Source organism: Diabrotica undecimpunctata, chromosome 4 (genome assembly GCF_040954645.1).
Source record: "Diabrotica undecimpunctata isolate CICGRU chromosome 4, icDiaUnde3, whole genome shotgun sequence".
Taxonomy (NCBI): domain Eukaryota; kingdom Metazoa; phylum Arthropoda; class Insecta; order Coleoptera; family Chrysomelidae; genus Diabrotica; species Diabrotica undecimpunctata.
The window spans coordinates 140,145,991-140,170,716 of record NC_092806.1 but is presented as its reverse complement, the minus strand read 5'-3'; the positions used below and the strand labels follow the sequence as shown (position 1 = coordinate 140,170,716).

General features: G+C 31.3%; 1 protein-coding gene and 1 long non-coding RNA gene across 2 annotated transcripts in view; one reads left to right on the top strand and one right to left on the bottom strand.

Moving 5' to 3' along the window:
* LOC140438453 (uncharacterized) overlaps positions 1-10,916 on the top strand; it is a 30,373-nt gene extending 19,457 nt beyond the window's left edge. The window contains exon 2 of the long non-coding RNA XR_011950532.1: positions 10,623-10,916. This is a non-coding gene — a long non-coding RNA (uncharacterized lncRNA). The remainder of the gene's footprint in view (positions 1-10,622) is intronic.
* LOC140440117 (uncharacterized) overlaps positions 1-24,726 on the bottom strand; it is a 352,003-nt gene that overhangs the window by 201,547 nt on the left and 125,730 nt on the right. The gene's annotated exons all lie outside the window — the stretch shown is intronic.

Below are 24,726 nucleotides of genomic sequence, written 5' to 3'. Positions count from 1 at the left end.
TATCGGAATAAAAGGAAAAAGACAGTTAAGCAAGAAGAAAAGTGCAAGCATTTACGTTTTAAGGGTGAAAGGATGTGCGCCCCATTTTTAGCTGACAAGCTTGCGGAGCATACTATTTCTGGTCCTTAGTTTGCCTTTTAGTTTTAAACAAGATTCTGTGATTGACAACGTGCGATATAAACTATCTACAAGGTATTTATAGGAAATTCAGAGTTCAAGGATTTCATCACACTATTGGATGTTCAGTTTTGTGAAAGCGCCTGTGTTGGGAAAATTGAAGGAGCGTTCCTAAGATTTTCGGGGTTTGGCTTAAAATTAAATCGTAGTTCATTTTTATTATATTTAAGGCATCTATTAGATTTTTCTCCACTCCAGCAACAAAAGTTTTTGGTTGTGCAATGTATGGTCTACATGAAAATCCTAGTATCTACTGGTATCTGTTGATCATTTGTGTAAATGTAATACAGTGTAGGTGCCATTACGCTACGCCAAGCGAGACCGTTTGTCTGCGTTCTCCATATTACCATTGAATGATACGAAAAATCTTCTGTTCTGTAGATATACGCGGATAAAACGATGTTTACAGTTTGTCATACAGTATTTGGAGAAATGTCCTCTAATTTAATGTGTCGTAGGCGGCATTTACATTGACAAATACCACCCCTGATACCTGATATCTTTCGTACCCGTTGTTGCTTTTTGCAACAACGGGTACGTTATTACGTACGTTATAAGTATTACGAATAAAAATAAATAAGCAAGAAGAATATAAGTGAACCATATTTAAAATAAGTGACAGAAAAAAGAATATTATATATACATTTACTTCTAAATTAAAAATAAAATACTCGTATGCCTGATAACGAAAGATACAAAATTTACAAGCGACAAAGTATTTTTTAAAACAACCGAACATATTATATGTAATAATTGTAATAGATATGTTGGCTATAACCAAATTACCATAAAGTCACCGAAATATTTTATCTGAGTAATGATTCACTATTGATTGCTACGTTACGTTATACGATACATTTATAGTTAAAGCGAAATTAGGTGTTATGCCTACTTATTATTTTAGTATCTGTTACAAGTTACATACTAAAGTATTATAGTAAGATATTGAATTCCCTACATTTAAAAATTGAAATATTGAAATTAGACAGTAAAAAATTGTAATTTTAAGATTGATTTACAAATTATTATAATTTAAATTTTACTACTTTATGAAACAAATATTGTACATCATAAAACGTAGCAATCGAAACATCGGAACGTACATTTATATAATAAATTTTTCAGTGTCAATGCATTAAAAAAATACTAATACATAAAAATTGCCTTTTCCAAGCTTATAACAGACACTAACTTAAGTTTAAAAATAATTAAAGCAAGTAATATAAATTACCACCATAAAATATTTAACTACATTAACCAAGTATTTGTGAAATTTCAGAATGAATAAATTGATTGATATTTAAATAAATTTCAAGTTCCAAAACGTACCTGCTATAAAATTTAAAAATCTACGACTAATCAAATTATTGGCAACATCGGAGGAGTTTAGTTGTGTACGGGGAAGAATACATACGGATCCCAAAAGTGTTTTACCCTATTACGGAGTTCATTTAATCCTACATGTTGGTCGGAGTCTACATAAAGCGCTACCCAGATAATAATATACACGGTGTATATTCTCCTGGAGTTAGTATAATACCGTTTTAGTACGGGGCCCACATTAACCGCTAGATCTATATATATATATATATATATATATATATATATATATATATATATATATATATATATTATATATATATATTATATATATTATATATATATATATTATATATATTATATATATATATATTATATATATATATATATATATATATATATATATATATATATATATATATATAACGAGTTTATTACAGTTGCCGCCGTTTTTCGCAACCTAGCTTCCAACGCTTGCGATCGTTCCAGTCATCTACTTGTAGATCCCTATCTTCCATCGCACCTTTTACTCTTCTTGTCTCCACGATCTTCTTGGTCTTCCCTTTTTCCTGCAGTTGGTGGGGATCCACTGTAACATTCTCTTTAGCCATCGTTGATCATTCATCCTTTCTACATGGCCATACCATTTCAGCCTTTTGCATTCTATAGTTTCCAGGACGTCAATGTCTATGCCCATACGCTCTCTGATTTTAGTATTCCTTTGTATTGTTTAGTATTTCCATTGCTTTTATTTTGGATGCGTCATTTTTATTTATTACCCAAAGCTCTGAACCATATGTAGCAATGCTTTCTATGATACTTTTGTATATCCTAATTTTTGTGTTTCGGGTGATGTGGTTGTTCCAAAGTATACTATTCAATTGACGTATTGCTGAATTTCCTTGACCAATTCTAGTAGCTATTTCTTTTGTATTCCGACCATTGTTTGTAATGTTTACACCGAGATATTTATAGCTATCAGTATTTTGAATTTGTTTGCTTCCTAGTTCTAAGGGCTTTCCTTCACCTCCCACTACTACGTACTCTGTTTTTGATAGATTAATTGATAAGCCCCACTTAGTATATTCTTCATCTATTTTTCGTAACATGTAGTGGATATCATCTTGATCTTCTGCAAGTATTACTTGGTCATCAGCAAAATGCAAGCTGTACAGTGTATGGTCTCCAATTTTAACACCCATAGGTTCACATTTTCTTTTCCAAATATCCAAAACCCCCTCCAAATAAATCTTAAAGAGTGTAGGTGCAATGCTGCAATGCAGCAGCCTTGGCGAAGTCCTTTGGTCACTTTTATCTTCTTTGTCACTTTTTGTCCAATCTTTATTACACTCGTCATATCATCGTACAACTCCCTTACAGCATTAATGTAAATCGGTGGAATATTCTTGTCTTCTAGCACCTGCCATAGCTTGGCTAATGGGATACTGTCATACGCTTTTTGAAGATCAATAAATACCATGTGTGTCCCAATATTATGTTCCAAACGCTTTTCTATTGTTTGTTTTAGGCAGAACACATTGTCTATACAAGAACGACCAGTACGAAAGCCACTCTGATCTTCAGCGTCTTATATATATATTATATATTATATATATATATATATATATATATATATATATATATATATATATCACTTGAGGATGAACAAAAAAGTATAGCACCAGGGATCAAAACCCTTCAATTAATTAGTAACTCATAACATAATTTGAATTCAGATGTTTACTTTTGTTATAAGTGGGTCATTATGACAAACGTTGGTTTACATTAGTAATTTTTTAATAAGAACATGATACACTTATGCATTATAATGTTATATAAACTGACTCGGTTGAATGATATAAAGCTCATACTGCTTTTCAAAGCAAAAAGAAATGTATTCAAAATTAATTGCTGACTGGGGTTATGGGTTTTGTTGGTAGATACAGGTATAAAGAAGGGATTTTCTTTGAAGCAAAAAAAAGTACCCTGTTTGGGTACTTTTTTGGGTACAAAACGACAGTTGTTTTGAGTAGTATGGAACTCTGTAACAAAAATCTATATGTTTCGTGCAGTCGACTTGTCAAAAAACAGTAAATTTTCGCGTTTTGCGTCTATTAGCAAAAAGTAAAGCATTTGAAAAAAGAAAAAAAAAATCGGTTGCCTGTAAAGTCGGTTTTACGGGCGAAGATTTTACGTGACAACGTCTTTTTCTCGGTAGAATATTTATTGATATGAATATTATTAAATTGCACAATAGGAACAAGGAATTGAATGAAAATAAGAATTGCACAAATTTTAACTATAAAAATATATTTTGTTTACTAAAACATTGTACATGTAAACTTAAACTTAACTAATTTCTATTTGAGTGATTTTCACCGATTCAACGCACCTAATTCTCTAGTGCTGCGCGCGCAGCGGACCGATCATGTTTGAGTGGGAGAGAGACGCAAGGCATTCGCCGGTCCGGCGGGCCTCTCTCTCGTTCCGTGACTCATCGTAACAGACGTGAGCGGGCGTTACACTTTTTCATGAGTGACTCCGAGCCACAACCTCAGTTAAGACGTTGTCACGTCAAAAGAAACTTATAAGTCATATAAAAACTTTCAATTTTATTCAAAATGGCGTTTTCAAAACGTTATAATTTGTTGCTTAGAAAGTTGCAACTTAAGTCGAAAATTTCGGTTTTTTATAAACACTGCTAGACAAAAAGACCAACGTTAGAATACTACAATACAACATTGGAGACCTTACGAAAGTAAACGACCAAGAGGAAGACCACAGATGAGATGGGTTGATGATATTAAAAGAATAGCCGGAACAAATTTGAAATATGTTGCTCAGGATAGAGACCGACGTAAGGAGTTGGGAGCGGCCTATGTTCAAACATGGACGACAGAAGGCTAAGAAGAAGATGAAAAAAACAAATTATCCTATTCAATTATATCTAAAAATATTATTGGTTTATATAATGCTTTGAAAATAATTAATCCCAGATATACTAGGTTTCATTTCTTGCTAAGCATGCTAGGCGGGTGGCTTTTGTCGAAAAAGGTATATTTCATGCCCACTTCCTGAAACTTGGTTTAATCGATATATATATTATTATGACCACAATATGCTATGGTAAAAAGTTTACCAAACATTTTCCATGGCAACCTATTTATGTATAACAATTTTTAAACAAATTACAAAAAATTGTTTTTTTCACTTCAAAGCCTCTTTTTTGAAATAATTTGTGAGTTATTTCAAGACAAAAGTTATTCTTATGATTTTTATATAAAACGCTTAATTAAAACGTAAATTGCAAATAAACTAATAAAATAGCCGAAAAAAACATTAGGTGTAATGAAAGCTTAAGTCAATTCGTTTATAAATGCTTAGTTTCATTTTAAAGTTATATTGCAAAAATTATTTTAAAATATACGTAAACAAATCGATATATACCGTTGCGTTTCGGAATATACACTGTGTCCGTAAAGTATGGAACAAATTGTTTTTTAGCTAAACAGGGGATTTTAAGAAATAATCGTCAAACATGTCGATTTTTGATTTTAATTTACCATATTTTAAAATAATATTCTAATATACAGGGTGAATTACTTTCGAGTAATGACACGTTACAGTCATTTTTTTTAAATGGAACACCCCCATTTTGTCTCAATTTTCGGGTTACTCTAGCTAAGCTGATTCCAAAAATGTATCACATGTTGATTCAAATTGGTACAGGGTGGACAAAAATATAATAGTTTTGTGTGTGTTCATAAAGTAACGCGGTAGTTAAATTAACAATATTATCAAAAATACTTATTGTCTAGCGGACAGAATATGATGAAATACATGACTTTATAAATGTTCGAACTGCAGCCCTTGATGTATTTGACAGTAACCCAAACGTTGTACAAATTCTTGTTGAACCTTGTTTATTGTGTCTTAAGAAATATTGTTTATCGCTGTCCGAATTCTCTATTGTAATTCTTGAATATTTGCTGGTTTCGTTTGATACACAACATTCTTCAGATGGCCCCACATAAAATAATCCAAAGGATTGAAATCTGGTGACCTCGCTGGCCATTCAATAGGTCCACGTTTAGCAATCCACCTGTTCGGAAAAGTTTCATCTAGGTACCTTCTAACATCTACAGCATAATGTGGAAACCATCCTGTTGAAACTATAAACTTTCATTAAAACCTCCAGGATTACGTCTGCTGGGAAACAAATTACGTAAAGTAGGTACGAGATACCCCCTCAAAAACTCAAGGTACGTTGCCCCGTTTAAATTACCTTCGAAAAAGTAGGCTCCGATGATTCGATTTCTTACAATTGCAGCCCATACATTTACCTTTTGCGAGTATTGTGTATGATGCTCACGCATCCAGTGGGGGTTTTCTTTTGCCCAGTATCTCTCTCATCAGAAAAAATAATGTTTTGTACCAAGAGAGGGTCTCGGTGGCTGTTATCCATCATTGCTTCGCAAAATTGCATTCTTCTATCGGGATCATCTTCGTTTAATTCCTGCACAAGTTTGATTTTATAAGGATGCTATTTTTCAAGCTTTAATAGTTTCTGTACCGTTGTTTTGCTAACACCGATATCGCGACTAACTTTACGCACAGAAAAGTGCGCATCTTTTTCAAAACTAAGTAAAACATCTAATGCTGTATCAGAAGGGCCGGTTCATTGCAGAGGGACGACCTGATTTCCGTGCATTTTCAATGGTACAAGTTTTTCGAAATTTCTTTTCAATCTTACTCACTATTGAACGCGATATAAGTCTTTCTGGATATTTACCATTAAACAAATCGAACACTTCCATCTAAGTTCGCGATCTGTCTCCATACCCAATCATCATAAGTATTTCGATTCTTTGCTTCACACTTAACTCCATTTCTATTTTAAATTAAATCTAAGCAATAATTGAAACATTCAGAAATACCAAAAATATTTTAGTACTAAACTGTCACTGAGCATCAATAAATTACTAAACAAATAATGACATTTAACAAAAACATAGCCTACTATGTTTCTTTTAAATTGATAAAAAATAACTTCTTTCATATTCTGTCCGCTAGACAATAAGTATTGTTAATATTGTTAATTTAACCACAATTAAAGGTTAAAGTAAGTTTATTGACGTTTCAATTTCCACTTCGGAAATCGTTCCCAAAATACAAAAATTAGTTTGTTATGTTTACTTTACACTTTAACCCTTAATTGTGGCTTATTCCCATTTAAATAGTACTTACTTTAAACATTTTGTTCAAACTACACATTTTAATAAAAACTTTTTTTGTATGATGTATCTCACGTTTCAAATTTTTGTCATTATTTTATACTTTTTTCCTGTTTCGATAGTTTTGACTTCTTTACCCTTTTCTCTTCGAAATGATCCTAACAGATTGCTCATTTTCTGTTTTGCTTCATGTTCTTTTACTTTTAAATTATTTTCAGTACTTTACCATGCATCGAATTTCTTATTTCGAGAAAAATGCTGATGATGTTTGACTTCTCATTCTTTTTAAAAAAAATTTCAAATTAAACAATTTTTAACTAATATCAATCAGTACTTCTAATATCAATCTGCACAGTGTACGGGCACAACCGCTACATTTACAAATACCGTCCAAACTGAGCAAATTGGCGCGTAAATATTCTTTGAAATGGTCCAGAAACGGTGTGTGCTAATAAATTTTCAAGTCAGTATGCGTCTTTAGAGTCTTCAAAACAAACTGCAGCAATTATCTTTATAGATATGTTGGATAATCTTCAAAAACGTTATGAAGTTTGTTTGCGCCGCAATGGTGCATATTTTGGACATGAAAATTATATAAACTAAACTCTTATTTCACTATTTGGGAGAGTGATTCATCGTTTGAAGGCGGAGAAGTGGGGAAAGACGTATGAAAATCCAGTGACGTACACTCACTTTTATTTCAACGTTAATTATATTATATTGTTTAAATATTATTGTTCAAAATAGGCCACAATATATTTATCTGCAGGTTTTTACTGAAGTTTCCATCTCTATATCTAAAGACCGTTTTCAAAGATATAAATTATAGTTATATTTATTTTATTTGTTTATTATTATATATTTATATATTCTCATATTATTTATTTTCTTTTTTTTTCTTAACTTTAAAAACGGTCTCTGGAATAGAGATCGAAACGTCAGTAAAATAAACATGTAAATAGGTGTATTGTGGCTTATTTCCAACATTCCCCATAAAAATATGGAATGCCACAAGCAAAAAGCCACAGAAAAATGAATATTACTATAATTTGTATATTCGAAAACGATTGAAATTAAACATTTCAATTAAATATATTGTTACTTATTCCTAACATTATTTCTAAATATACAGAACGGCAAGCAAAAAGCCATAGACAAATAAATATTACTATCACTTGTATATTTGAAAACGATCTCTTTATATAGAGATCGAAACATCAGTACATTAAACCTATAAATAAATATTTTGTGTCTAATTTCCTACAGTCTCCTAAAAATACAGAATGCCACAAACAAAAAGCTATAAAAAACAAGTAATTTTGCAGAAAGCTTACTGATGCCACCCGGCTGTCGCGGAAGTTACGCTAAAACGTCTTTTGACGTGACCCGTCCTTAAAGAGTTACACAATGAAATTTTTTTAAAACAAATTTTAAGACAGTTTCCACACCACCCCAAAGGTATGTCTTGTGGCGCGTTACTTTTTATTTAAATGGGTGTTCGCCAAGAGCCATATTGTCCCATTAAATAAAATGAACAAAACACTTAAACAGCATAAAACAAAACAAAATAAAATCCCATAAAACAAAATAAAATTCTATAAAAACAAAATAAAAATAATTTTTGATGTAACAAAACATTGTACTATTCTATTTAAAAACAAACACTATACACACTTACTATGTTCTTCTCATTTTTTTTTTTGTTTTTGGTTTTTTTATGCTGATGTTCCTACTAAACTATTAGAAAATATTATTCGCTGTCTAAATCGGAGGTGCAGTGCTGCTATCGCTGTTATTATCTTCACCTGATGTAATTATAATATGCTCTAGTAAAACTTCGACATGAGTGTCAAGTTCCCACATACGATGTTCTTCTTTAATTATGTAGCCCATACATTTAGCCCATTTCTGTGGAGTTACACGGAGGATTGCTTGAATTAAAAGTTCCTTAACTTCGTTTAATTTGAACGTTTTGTTATTGCGTTCTACTTCTCCTTTCACTTGCGCCCAGATAAGTTCAATGGGATTAAGTTCGCAATGATAAGGTGGTAGACGCAGAACTTTGACACCATAATCTTTTGCAGTTTCATCCACAGCATATTTAAGATATTCACTTTTCCTTAACCGTGCAATGTCAAGTAGCTGAATTTTGAGCATTGATTCTTCGTATGCAGTCCCCTTTTCTGTAAGCCATTCTTGAATTCTCCCTTTCCGCCATGCCGTCGTCGGTAATTGTTCTAGTCAGCGGCTATGATATGGCGCATTGTCCATAATAACCACAGACCCGGATTTCAATTTTGGTAAGATTCTCTTAAACCAGCACTCAAATACTTCGGAAATCATTTCTTCATAATAATCACCTGTTTCTTTTCGACTCAAATTGAAGCAAACCATCATCAAGGACGCCTGTATCACTTCCTATATGGGTGATGATTAAACGCCGTCCCTTTCCTGATGGAGCTTTTAATCCTGTAGACCAGCCTTCTATAAATGCTTCGCGTTTACTTTTGACATTTAAATCTTGCCAAACTTTTCCAACTGTATAACCTTCGTTAATCCAGGTTTCATCCAAATAATATATTTTGCGTCTAGTGCTGCGAATTTTTCGTATTTCTTCTAAATATTTTCTTCTCCACAGAATAATTTCATTTTTTTCTAAAAGCATACTTTTTCTGTTGCGTTTTACATATCGAAAGTTCATTTCGCGCATGGTCCTGATCGTTTTCGAGCTCTTGAGAAATATTTTTCAGTGTTGGAATTTCACTCCGAAAATAAAATGAATGAATTTTTCGACGTATAATATTCCTTGTCTCGTCATTCAAAACAATGCTTTTCCTACCTCTAGTTTTACCTTTTTCTCGTTTTTTATTTTCCGATGTATTTTTAAGTACACAATAAATACAGCTAATGGATACTTTTGTTAAACTGCTACAAATGTCGACCGCTTGGCTAACATTTAATGCCATTTTTCTGCCGACAATTCCTTCATAAACGTTTCGTATCATTACCTTCTCTTCGGACATTAACATTTTCCGTCTCTTTTGCGGCTTTTTATTATATATAACTAAAAATTTACTATAAAACGACAAACTGTAACACTCTTGTTATTAATAACACGTTTTATCAATACTACAATACAGTATTGACAACAATAAGTTTACAAACTTAGCACATAAAATATACTCACAAAATGCAACACATGCACTACCCTTAGAAACGCCAATGTAAATAAACCATCGGTTATGTCTTGATGGACATTTCTTCGGCGAAAAAATAATAAAAACTAGTTTTACAGCTATGTCTGGGTCGGGATTCTAAATCGGGTTTCCTCGCTAATTTCAACGTTGCCAAACGATTGAAAAACAATGTTTTAAAATATCGATTTTTATTTTATAAATTTAAATATGTAACGAAACGGAACATATAAATAAAATTTATTTCATTACAATTTTGTGCTTAATTTTTACTATTGAAAAAATCATGTTTTTTGGTATTTTTATGACGGTAATAATCGCTGCGTGGAAGAATACAGGTTTTTGTATGACCATAATTACTACTTGTGAACAAGAATTGGCTACACTGTACGACAACTTCTGGTCAAGTCTACTATAGAGAAGCACAAATAAATATACTACTTTATATATTCTGTAATTTCTTATGAGGAAACGCAAATTGCAATTGGGAAAACGGGTAGTTTTCGAGAGCCGCTGTGTACATTTAAATTTGAGGATATTCGGCGTAAAAACTATGAAATCACTCTTCTAAATTGAGGATTTCTACAATAAAACATATTCACTTTCTGTACTGTTTATTTTGGCAAATACTGTATTTCGGTTTTTAAAATATTATACATATTAAGTAGGTACGTAAAATTTAAATTTTTTTTTATAGATTGCTATAGGACTGCTGAATATGACCGATTTCATTTCCGTAATTATTTAATGCCGTTACTTTGGAGCTGGGACATGAAACAGAGAGAATGTGTAGCTGGCCTTTTGGATGGCTATTCCCACAAGAACCATTTCATTTCACTAAGAGAATGTGAATCTGTGGCAAAACCAATTTGCGAAAAATTAGTTTAATGTCTAAAACATGGGAGGTCTCATGATGTATTATATTCTAATTTGTGAAATCCAAAATTATCCACAAAGCACCATTTTTATGAATAAAATAATATTAATTATGCCTACAAGTGTATTATTAGTACTACAACCAATATAGCGAGTATTACTCCACTAAGTGTGAAAGTAAATGGCGAATTGCGGTACTTATTTAAAATTGCTGATTTTCACATAAAAAACATGTCGAGCATTGCAATTTAATTAGAAGGTTGTTAGAAAGTTCTAACAAAAGGCGCTTTTAAAAGTTGTCTTATCAAACTCAAGAAATAGGCAGCCGACTTATTCTGATTTAGACTGTTAGATAATCATTGTGTTCAATTACCTTCCTTATAAAAAGGATACGCATTTACTTAATAAATTGCGTAATCAAAAATATCAAAAAATAAAGCTGTTTCTAACTGACGTTATCCATCTGACCTATAGTCAGATCATGTTCCTGGTATTGGTAAATTTAGGTTTAAATTTAAAAGGTTACAAAAAAGAATAGCAACAAAAAACAAAGGAGAAAGGATATATATATATATATATATATATATATATATATATACTTTATTTAATTTACTTACCGTTGCACGTCATCCGCGTCATAACCCGTGAGGTCACATGAAACTAACAAATATTTAGGTGGTAGGTGTGTACTTTTTTAGAATCACTTTGCCGACTACACTGGCATTACAGCCACTAGACATATTTTATTATATACGCGTAGAAATAATATTTAAGGATTTCTATTAATGTTAACTTAAAGAAATACATAATAATATGTTTCATTTAATTTGTATAAATGCATTTTAAAGCGTTTTTATGAAGAACATTTGTTCAGAACACACTGTAACTGTAATCGAACGAAGCTGATACTTTTGAATAAAGTGGTAACACTTATTTGGCAGTTGCGGTGTTGACACTTTTTATTTTACATTTTACATAAAATAAATATCTATGTATTCCATTTTACATCTTTATACGACGCATACAAGCGGCTCAAATTGTTTTTAACAAGATTATTTTTGAACTATTGTGTTGTTTCTATTCGTTTAAATTAAATTTTAGTTTGTTTTGTCGTATTATCCACTTTTGCAATAATTATGTAACCTATTTGATTCACTGTTTTTGTCATAACTGTTTTGGATGGGTTGCAGTCAATTGGTTAATATTGGTTAACTATTTTTTATCTCGAGCTTTTAATCGTGTTTACAATTATTATCAAGAGCTGCTAAAAAAGACAAAATATCTTACAAAGTTGAACTAGAAAGAAAAAACAATATATATATATATATATATATATATATATATATATATATATATATATATATATATATATATATATTATATATATATATATATAGATCTAGCGGTTAATGTGGGCCCCGTACTAAAACGGTATTATACTAACTCCAGGAGAATATACACCGTGTATATTATTATCTGGGTAGCGCTTTATGTAGACTCCGACCAACACGTAGGATTAAATGAACTCCGTAATAGGGTAAAACACTTTTGGGATCCATATGTATTCTTCCCCGTACACAACTAAACTCCTCCGATGTTGCCAATAATTTGATTAGTCGTAGATTTTTAAATTTTACAGCAGGTACGTTTTGGAACTTGAAATTTATTTAAATATCAATCAATTTATTCATCCCGAAATTTCACAAATACTTGGTTAATGTAGTTACATATTTTATGGTGGTAATTTATATTACTTGCTTTAATTATTTTTAAACTTAAGTTAGTGTCTGTTATAAGCTTGGAAAGGGCAATTTTTATGTATTAGTATTTTTTTAATGCATTGACACTGAAAAATTTATTATATAAATGTACGTTCCGATGTTTCGATTGCTACGTTTTATGATGTACAATATTTGTTTCATAAAGTAGTAAAATTTAAATTATAATAATTTGTAAATCAATCTTAAAATTATAATTTTTTACTGTCTAATTTCAATATTTCAATTTTTAAATGTAGGGAATTCAATATCTTACTATAATACTTTAGTATGTAATTTGTAACAGATACTAAAATAATAAGTAGGCATAACACCTAATTTCGCTTTAACTATAAATGTATCGTATAACGTAACGTAGCAATCAGTAGTGAGTCATTACTCAGATAAAATATTTCGGTGGCTTTATGGTAATTTGATTATAGCCAACATATCTATTACAATTATTACATATAATATGTTCGGTTGTTTTAAAAAATACTTTGTCGCTTGTAAATTTTGTATCTTTCGTTATCAGACATACGAGTATTTTATTTTTAATTTAGAAGTAAATGTATATATAATATTCTTTTTTCTGTCACTTATTTTAAATATGGTTCACTTATATTCTTCTTGCTTATTTATTTTTATTCGTAATACTTATATCGTACGTAATAACGTACCCGTTGTTGCAAAAAGCAACAACGGGTACGAAAGATATCAGGTATCAGGGGTGGTATTTGTCAATCTAAATGCCGCCTACGACACATTAAATTAGAGGACATTTCTCCAAAAACTGTATGACAAACTGTAAACATCGTTTTATCTGCGTATATCTACAGAACAGAAGATTTTTCGTATCATTCAATGGTAATATGGAGAACGCAGACAAACGGTCTCGCTTGGGGTAGCGTAATGGCACCTACACTGTATTACATTTACACAAATGATCAACAGATACCAGTAGATACTAGGATTTTCATGTAGACCATACATTGCACAACCAAAAACTTTTGTTGCTGGAGTGGAAAAAAATCTAATAGATGCCTTAAATATAATAAAAATGAACTACGATTTAATTTTAAGCCAAACCCCGAAAATCTTAGGAACGCTCCTTCAATTTTCCCAACACAGGCGCTTTCACAAAACTGAACATCCAATAGTGTGATGAAATCCTTGAAGTCTGAATTTCCTATAAATACCTTGTAGATAGTTTATATCGCACGTTGTCAATCACAGAATCTTGTTTAAAACTAAAAGGCAAACTAAGGACCAGAAATAGTATGCTCCGCAAGCTTGACAGCTAAAAATGGGGCGCACATCCTTTCACCCTTAAAACGTAAATGCTTGCACTTTTCTTCTTGCTTAACTGTCTTTTTCCTTTTATTTCGATATACTCTGTACGAGTACTAGAAACCAATTCGTTAAGGATTTTTGCTTAGTTAAGGAGATATGTTGTTCAATGCAATTTTTAGATTCCCCATGTCTCTAATAACAGTTTTATCAACGTCTGTTTTTCCTTGCAATTCTTAGAAGGCACAGATTAAAGCAAAATACTGAATTTGGTTTCAAAAATTAGTTTACGTTTTTTAACCAAGTTTGACATCTTGGCGTCTATGCATGTGTCCGATCTACCTTAAGCGATTTATTTTCCTAAACAATATATTTATAAGAGCTTTCTTTATTTAGTATGTGTTCTTATTCTACACGGATTTGTAGCAATATGATAATGAGGTTAAAAAAGTTTTCTTATTATTTTTCTTTCAAATATTCGGAGTTCTTCCTTATTTGTTTTAGTCGTTGTCCATGATTCGCATTCATGTATTAAAATAGGTCTTAAGTGAATTATGCTCTGTATTGAATTGCTTTCTTCTGTTGATTCGCTTGTATTTGGTTTTTATTTTGTTGATTTTAAGTAAAACATTTTTCGTGCTCTCTTCACTTTGTTGAAGATGTCGTTTGCGGAAAGAGTTTCTTATAAGATCAATATCATTAGCAGATGCTAGGACTGCTTTGTACCTTGAGCCATTAATGAATTGCATTTTAAATAGACGTTATTTCTATTTTAGTAAGCTGTTCATTAAATTTTTGAATATTTGAATCGAGAATCTGTATTTTATTCAACTGTTTTATAACACAGAGTTTCTTGGCGCCTATCTTCATCTCTGTTTTTTTTTGTTTAGCGAATCACTATTTTTCTTCCTATGCCGTCCCCATTAACGGAGGTTGGCGACCACATTTCTAAAAGTATCTCTGTCTTTTCCAACGTGGAATAATTCGTCTACAGTCATCTTTGTCCAGTCACGAATATTTCGCAGCCATGACTTCCTCTTTCTACCTTTTTGCCATCGACTCTACCCTGCATGATGGCCTGCAGAAGACTTTATATTCCTTAGTATGTGTTCCAGGTATGCAGTCCTGCGTACTTTTATTGTTCTCAACAATTTTTTGTCTCGACCCATCCTTCTCAGCACTTCCTCATTGGTGACCCTGGCAGTCCATTCTCAACATTCTCCGGTATATCTAAAATTCAAAGGCTTGAAGCTTCCTAACTATTTGCGCTTTTACCGTCCATATTAATTCTTTGTTGATGTAAGCTTCCAGATATTTATATTTTTACTCCCGCATCATTATTAAAAGAATTTTGCTGAATGTCGATCTAGGGAATCCGGTGGTATGTACATGATGTTTCCATAACCAACGTTCGAAAATTTGTCTTACTGTAAAGTCATGAGGATTTTACTAGGAAATATAGTGCTGTTTAATAATAATAAAGTTAAAGCAACAATTCCTATATGCACTAACTTGGTACTGATATCTCTGCTCCCCGATACCAGGTAGCAGTCCCGAAAACATTATAATTGCTACACTCATGCTTCCAATTATCCAACGATTAGCCAGTCCAGGACTATACGCCTTATTATGGTACTGATATTGCTGCTGTCCCTCATAAGTAAATATAATATGCAAGAAAGGTTTTGGCAATTTAATAGGATTTTGTATGTTAGAATATTATTTCTCCGAGAAAGTGAAAAATATCTATTTGCTATCCGGATTTAATTTATAGATTAAATATTAGAATGCTATAAAATAATGCTATTAGCAGCAAAAAACGGTCTGATAGTAAGTAATGAGAAAACTAAATAAATTTCTTTAACATACAAGAGAGAGGACGTAGAGTAGGGCATAACGTAACAATAAACCCATATAATTTTGAAAGATTGCAGCGTTTTAGGTATCGTAGATAACGCTGTCACATAAGAAATAAAATGGAATATTCAGGTAGCTAACTGATGTAAATATAACCCACATAACACTTTTAAATCCAGAAGTCTAATACAAATCCCTAAAATTAGGATATATAAAACAGTGATTAAAGCAGTGCTATTGACTGAAAATGTTACGAGAACGCTGACAAAACAATGTAAGTAAAACTTAGGTATTAATTAGATCAGGATTACTAGAAAAGCCATCAGAATTATTTTCCAATTTACAAAGGTCCGAATACTAACCAATACCGAACCGGAACTAATGCCAAGGTCTAACAGATATATAAAGATAGCAACGTCATACAAGAGACTAAATCTCAACGCCAAAGTTACGCTGGCTACATCCAAAGGCTTTCTAATAACTGCATTGCCAAGTTAAACTGGGAAAGTGCCCCTAGAGAAAAAATGCCCTTAGGACGTCCACGAATCAACAGGGGAGGTAACATATAGTCAGATTTAGGAATAATGGGACTACCTACCGATCCATCATATTTATCAACACATGCCTGTACAACCAACTGCTATCCAACCTACAATCAATACTTATCTCTTGGGAACTATCAAATCCATTACATGTAGTCAAACGAAGTAGGCTTAAAAAAAGTTATCTTAGGAAAGGCACTACAGAAATATTGATACATATTTTTAAAACGTTATTTACGTGGCTAAGTTTTCAATAGGAATGAGGAGACAAAAAGCAGAAAAGCCAATAGAACCTTGTTGCGTTCTGACTATACTATGACGATAACCTTTACAATATAAACAATACTTGAGGCAACTGTTTGTCTCAATTTTGTCATTCAGAATAATTATGTCTGTATTTTTTAATTTGCTAATTTCCATAGAATCTAAATATATCTTAAGGCCTTTATTTTAATTATACTTTTTTAGTAATGAAAATACGTAGATAGAACCTGGAATATACATTTAACCTTTAATCTCTGGGATAAATCCATCTCCTAAACAATGGTGCCGATATATATTTAGTTAAAATTCTGTGCACTTATTTTAACCGTTTATGTCCTTATCATTCATATATAAGTTGTGACCGATATTACAAACTCATTTACTTTTCACAAAGAGACTCCATATTAACTATACTTATTACTATACAAATCTGATTCGAAATATCGTCGAAAAGTAACAGTGTGTAAAATTATTTTTAATGAAAAGTTAATTAGCCATTTCTTATGGGGTTCAAAAGAAAAGCCTTTACGAAAATTTGAGTACAAATAAGACCACCGTAATCAGTTGTACCCTGGGTAATGAAGAATTAATTAATCGGCTAATCAGAATCACCCGGTCAATATGATTTTTGTCAAATCGGTCCTTTTTAGGATCAATTATTCTAATAATGTCTACAAATATTAAGGGCATATCTAGAGATAAAGACACTTTACTTTACTTAACCAGACATATGCGCTTAGCACAAATGTGACGTATTTCTAGTGCAGAAAATACATAGAGGGCAAAAAATAGTGTATTTGGTATTAAGCTGATCGCTGAAAATCACATAATAAATGTAAAAGTGCTATCTCTGCCGGCAAAGAAGCAAAGAAAAACTTAAAATGAGAGAGGACAAAACCAGTCAGCTGAAGGAACCTTTTAACGATGTTGAGCTTGGATCCACTATCTACGTATATAATGAAGAATAGTACGGCACTGAGTGAAGATCTGAGCACAAAGCATATTATAAAATTTGGACCAAAAATACAACAGTTACTGATATCCAAAGTCTTCAGACAAACAAAGCAAAGACAAAGTTGTGGCCTTGCTTAAACCTGACAAAAACCCCAACGACCACAAAAGCTATCGGCCAATATATCTATTTATTTTTTCAGCTATACAAAATACTTCTGCATATGATCCTTAATATAAACCGATATTAGAAGAAAAACTTCAATTTAAAGATAAAAGTGGCTATATATGACAGGATAGATCATGTTAGGATGTTTCGAAAGAAAAATACTAAGGCGCATCTATGGAGCGGTAAATGAAAACGGTGTCTGGAGAAGACGATACAACTTCGAACTCTATAGGATATACCAGGAACCAGATATCGTAAAACACATAAAGATAGGACGTCTGAGGTGGGTAGGCCATGTAATGCGGATGGAGCAAACCGACCCAGCTAGAAAAACGCTCCTTGATAGACCTATTGGTCAAAGAAGAAGAGGAAGACCCAGAACAAGATTCCTAGATAACATCGATGAAGACATGAGAAATATGGAAATACGTGCTTGGCGGAGGAAGGCGATGGATAGGGACGACTGGAGAAAAATTCTTGGGGAGGCTAGGACCCACACAGGGTTGTAAAGCCAAAATGATGATGATGATCATGTTCGTTACACATACTAAATCTTGCCCAACACAGCGAAGACGCATATGAAAAATATCAGACATGAGGAGTGGTATTTGTCAATCTAAATTCTGCTTACGACACCAGCACATTTCTCCAAAATCTATGTGATATCCCCTTAGGTAATAAACTCACTTGTATTATCCGCGTATGCCTACACAACAGAAAATTTTCCGTATCACTCAATGATAAGAATAGAAGATGAAGATGGAGAATGTAGTAGAACGGTCTCCTTTGGGGTACCGTAATGGCACCTACACTGTATAATATTTACACAACCCATACCAGTAAATACTAGGACTTTTATTTTGTAGACGATACATCTATTGTTGCACAACCAAAAAATTTTGTTGCTGAAGTGGAGAAAAATCTAAATATCATATCTTAAACACAATAAAAATAGATTATAAATGAATTTTAAGCCAAACCCTGGAAAAAGTCAGGCGGGCTCCTTCAATGTCCCTAACAGAGACGCTTTCACAAATTTGAACATATACCTGAACCAATAGTGTCATGAAATCCTTAAACACACTTTGTACTTCACAGAACTTTGTTTAAAACTAAATGGAAAACTAGAACCAGAAAAATAATATTCTTCGCGAACTTGTCAGCTAAAAATGGGAAGCACATCCTTCCACTCTTAAAACGTAGACGCTTGAACTCTATGCTTCTGCTGCCGAATATACCTTGCTTGTATGGGTGATATCAATACACACTTAACACGTAGATTTAGCTATAAATTAGTCAGCCAAATTCAGCGTATATTAAGACTTACATTCATACATAAGCTCTACAATATCGTAATTATCAATCCACATAATATCCGAAGATAAGTAGCTAGAGAACAAAAGAAACAAAGTCTAGATTCGTAACATCCACTCCACGAATAACAACCCATTTTATGACTAGAATCGAGGAAAAACTAGCTAGACCAACACATCTGCAAGACATACAAAAAAAAATAAGCTGCTTCTCGCCATCTGAACCCTCGAAAGGAACTTCCTTATGGTAGTTATCTTCCTTAAATCTGCAATGAGGACTCTTGCCTTCAAACACCGGTTAACCTGTGTGAATCTGGGGTGATACAAGATTCATTACACTTTCTTAGTTGACTTTGCCATTCCAATCGCTCTTTTTTGAAGGGACAAGGTTTATTTATTTGAACTAAACATGTAAAGTACAGTCAGTACGCTATTACTTATATTGATCATTGCAAATTTGACACTAACTACACTTATATTGACTACATATTACCCCTAAATAGGAGATAAAACATTCAGTATGTAATATGGGTGTAAGTATGTAATATGGGTGAAGTGGTATAATTGTTGTTAGATAAATTAAGCATTCTTCTTTTTTTTGTGCACTACTATCCATTTTTACACAAAAATATTTATTTTAGCACTTCAATATTTATTTTGAGATAACTTTCTATCCAGAATTATCTGTAGTACACAGATAAAACAAGAAATAAAATAATAAAAAATCTGTATAAAAGATATAAAACAATGGATAAAATAAAAGAAGTTCTTATCTATCGAATTCTTAAATAAAACGTATGAAGACATACTCACGTTAACAAAATACATTAGGAAATTTCCGCATGTGAAAAAAATCCAATTTGGTAACAAAATCCTTTTGTATCTATAAAGCTATTTTTAGAAAAGCACGTACCTACCAAAAACAGGTAGTTAATAGTATTCATATCTGTTACACAATGTAATGCGTTTGAATGATAACAAAAATAAGGAGTCCATATAAACCGTTCAGACTATACGCGAGAAGTATACAGCTTAATGGCAGAGTTGCCAAACTATCAGAGCTTACTTAAACCGATATACCTATGGTTCCAATATACAATGAAAAAGATCTGAACGACCATTATAAGATATACACGTGAACTAAGCAATATACATTCATGATACAGGGGTACTTAAGGGCTCCACAAAATGTTTAAAAATTATGAAACTATACATGTTGACGAATCGACAGAGCCAATATTATAGAATGGTCAAGTGAGCTCCGTATATCGGTGTCGACTTGACCACGGAGCTCACTTGAACCTGAATTTTAACATGGGCAGAGTCCACTTTATGCCGTAGATATATATATATATATATATATATATATATATATATATATATATATATTTATATATATATATATATATATATACATATATATATATATATATATATATATATATATATACATATATATATATATATATATATATATATATATATATATATATATATATATATATATATACATGTCGGCATAGTATTATGAAGTTTTTTTGATGGTTTTTCCCTCATAATTTAATATGGAATCACTAACAGGAGATTTTTATTGTCATCATGGCATGTATTTGTCTTTTTAAAGACGAATTATATGCTTTGATTTTTTCTGACGAATATTCTCACGTTAAAGTTGATTTCATGTAATCGAATGAACTATCTTACAAGTAAAGTCGTCCCAGGAACGCAACTTAACAATATTGGCAATATCATATTAAAGTCTTCTACTTTAAAATGTATAATATATGTCTGAATTGTCAATATAAATGAGTCAGATAAAATTAAATTATCAGAAGAATTTTTTACCAAGTAACAAAAAAACAAAATTTGTTTAATTTACTAATGTTAGTATTTTGAGAGCGATTTCCGAAGTGGAAATTGAAACGTCATTAAACGTACTTTAACCTTTAATTGTGGCTTATTCCCATTTAAATAGTAATTACTTTAACATGCCACAAGAAAATAGCTTCGGAACAATATATATAGTAATATTCTTTTAAATAAAAGAACAATAATTATATAGGCAAACACAACACAATTTTGTTGGCGTTGTAACAGTTAAACAGCAGATTAGAGAATCGTCGTTATTTTTTATTATTTGGTTAATAGTTTTTATAATACATATTAAACTTGATATATCTAAGGCTTGATTCAAGAAGTGTCAATGTCAGTATTTATTTAATTGGGATATTTGCCTTTAAACATTCTTTTAATATTGTTCTGAAGCAATTTTCTTGTGGCATTTTAAAATAATTACTATTTAAATGCGAATAAGCCACAATTAAAGGTTAAAGTAAGTTTATTGACGTTTCAATTTCCACGTCGGAAATCGTTGAAGAAATTTCGAGAAATTTCCGAAGTAGAAATTGAAACGTCAATAAACTTACCTTTAATTGTGGCTTATTCCCATTTAAATAGTACTTTAAACATTTTGTGCAAACTGAACATTTTAATAAAAACATTTTTTGTATGATGTTTCTCACGTTTCAATTTTTTTTCATTATTTTATACTTTTTCCTGTTCCAATAGTTTTGACTTCTTTACCCTTCTCTCTTCGAAATGAACAGATTGCTCATTTTCTGTTTTGCTTCATGTTCTTTTATTTTTAAATTATTTGCAATACTTTGCTATATCGAATTTCTATTTCGAGAAAAATTCTGAGGATGTTTGACTTGCTATTCTTTTTAAAAAAATTTCAAATTAAACAATTTTTAACTAAAATAAATGTGTATAATGTACGGACACAACCGCTACATTCACAAATACCGTCCAAACTGGGCAAATTGGCGCGTAAATCTTCTTTGAAATGGTCCAGAAACCGACTACTGACGGATAGCATTCGTGCGGGTTGACTTTATGTGGGGACATTTTCACACCTGAGCATTTTTACGCACACAGCGTTCGTGCGAAAAATTTTCTTAAGTCAGTATGCGCCTTTATAGTCTAAACAACAAACTGCAGCAATTATCTTTATAGATATGTTGGATAATATTCAAAAACGTTATGTTAAATACAACGTTACAATAAAACGTTATATAAAATATATTCACTTTCTGTACTGTTTATTTTGGCAAATACTGTATTTCGGTTTTTAAAATATTATACATATTAAGTAGGTACGTAAAATTTGAATTTTTTTTTTATAGATTGCTATAGGACTGCTGAATATGACCGATTTCATTTCCGTAATTATTTAACACCGTTAATTTGGAGCTGGGACATGGAACAAAGAGAATGTGTAAGTGGCATAATTTGGTGGATAGGCTATTCCGAAAAGAACCATTTCTTTTCACTAAGAGAATGTGAATCTGTGGCAAAACCAATTTGCGAAAAATTAGTTTAATGTCTAAAACATGGGAGGTCTCATGATGTATTATATTCTAATTTGTGAAATCCAAAATTATCCACAAAGCACCATTTTTATGAATAAAATAATATTAATTATGCCTACAAGTGTATTATTAGTACTACAACCAATATAGCGAGTATTACTCCACTAAGTGTGAAAGTAAATGGCGAATTGCGGTACTTATTTCAAATTGCTGATTTTCACATAAAAAACATGTCGAGCATTGCAATTTAATTAGAAGGTTGTTAGAAAGTTCTAACAAAAGGCGCTTTTAAAAGTTGTCTTATCAAACTCAAGAAATAGCAGCCGACTTATTCTGATTTAGACTGTTAGATAATCATTGTGTTCAATTATCTTCCTTATAAAAAGGATACGCATTTACTTAATAAATTGCGTAATCAAAAATATCAAAAAATATGGCTGTTTCTAACTGACGTTATCCATCTGACCTATAGTCAGATCATGTTCCTGGTATTGGTAAATTTAGGTTTAAATTTAAAAGGTTACAAAAAAGAATAGCAACAAAAAACAAAGGAGAAAGGATATATATATATTATATATATATATATATATATATATATATATATATATATATATATATATATATATATATATATATATATATATTATTGTGATATTTAAAGTCTTGGTGCGCCAAGCAATAATTAGCTACTTAATTTTTTTCTTTTATTAAAATTATTTAAATGATATGATTATGACTCTATCACAATTTTTAATTCTTTTATCTCAGGGTTAAATTCGTGCTTCAATATCTATGCTATTACATGTGAAAGGTAAGGTCCAGAGAATACCGGAATAATAAAAAACACATATGATCTAACACTATATATTGAAATAAAAATAATGAAATAATTCACACTCAAAAGTTTTCAATAAACAAATCTCATATAAGGATTCTCAAAATTTTGTTCTCCGTACGTGAACAATCAAAATTAATGGTACAAACAATATTAATTGAAATCTCAAAATCCCAAACTATTCTAACTCTCCTAATCAAAATATTTATATCCTTTCTAAATTACGTGTAAAAATTGTGTTATCAATAAAAGAAAAAAACTGCAGAAAACAAAAATATCTCTCTCTGATGATGAGTGGTCCAAATCCTTGTTCCTTGTAGACTGTATTATCTCCTCTCAACCGCTCCCTATGTAATCAGCAATCTTACAACAGATTGTTGCAAGTATATCGTGCTTAATGATCTCCTTCAAAAGCAACAATCATTCAAATTATGATAGCATTTCTCCTCTCGACAAACTGAATCTCTCGTTGGCCCGAGTGAAAAATGACTCTTGGAATATCTCTTCTTTACGATAAACTGAATCTCTCGTTGGCCTGAACAGTGACTCTTGGAATATAAGTAGGAAAATATGACTTACAATATTTTGCTGCTTCAGCTTCTGTCAGATACACTAACTCCACAAAAACTCACTAACATTCAACACTACTGCTTGCTACTTCTCAGGAACTGCCAGAGAACAATCCCTGTTCGTCTTACAGATTTGGAAAACCAACTGATCGTCCTTTCTCTCCCCTCAATCTCGCTAAACTTTTTCCTACATACTTATCCCACCTTTTTCAATCTCCGCCAATCAAAACCCGTCACAATTCCCCCATTTTTTCATTTCGATAACAAACAAATTTTTACCTATACTTATAAATTTCCTAAAACTTATTTACAAATAATATTTTTCTATAATTCTTAAAAACTAACAAAAACCTCTTTCTATAATCCCTTCTATTGTCTTTAATCACTGCATTAATGTATTTTGAAAAACCCCGTTCAATTGTCTGTGGCTTTCACTTAAACTTATGCGGGTCACTCAAGTATAACAAAGAAATAATAAATGTATAGCTTACATTTTGTTTAGTACAGGAAATCCAAGAATTTAATAACTTTCCTTCTCCGAAATGTTTGTTGTTTATTATCCTACTTATCTGAAATATTTTAATGTTTTTGAACTTTGAAATATTTTAATCAACCCAATATTTTTCTCGATTTTACATATCATAACAATATATATATATATATATATATATATATATATATATATATATATATATATATATATATATATATATATTATATATATATATATATATATATATATATATATATATATATATATATATATATATATATATTTATATATATATACTTTATTTAATTTACTTACCGTTGCACGTCATCCGCGTCATATCCCGTGAGGTCACATGAAACCAACAAATATTTAGGTGGTAGGTGTGTACTTTTTTAGAATCACTTTGCCGACTACACTGGCATTACAGCCACTAGACATATTTTATTATATACGCGTAGAAATAATATTTAAGGATTTCTATTAATGTTAACTTAAAGTAATACACAATAATATG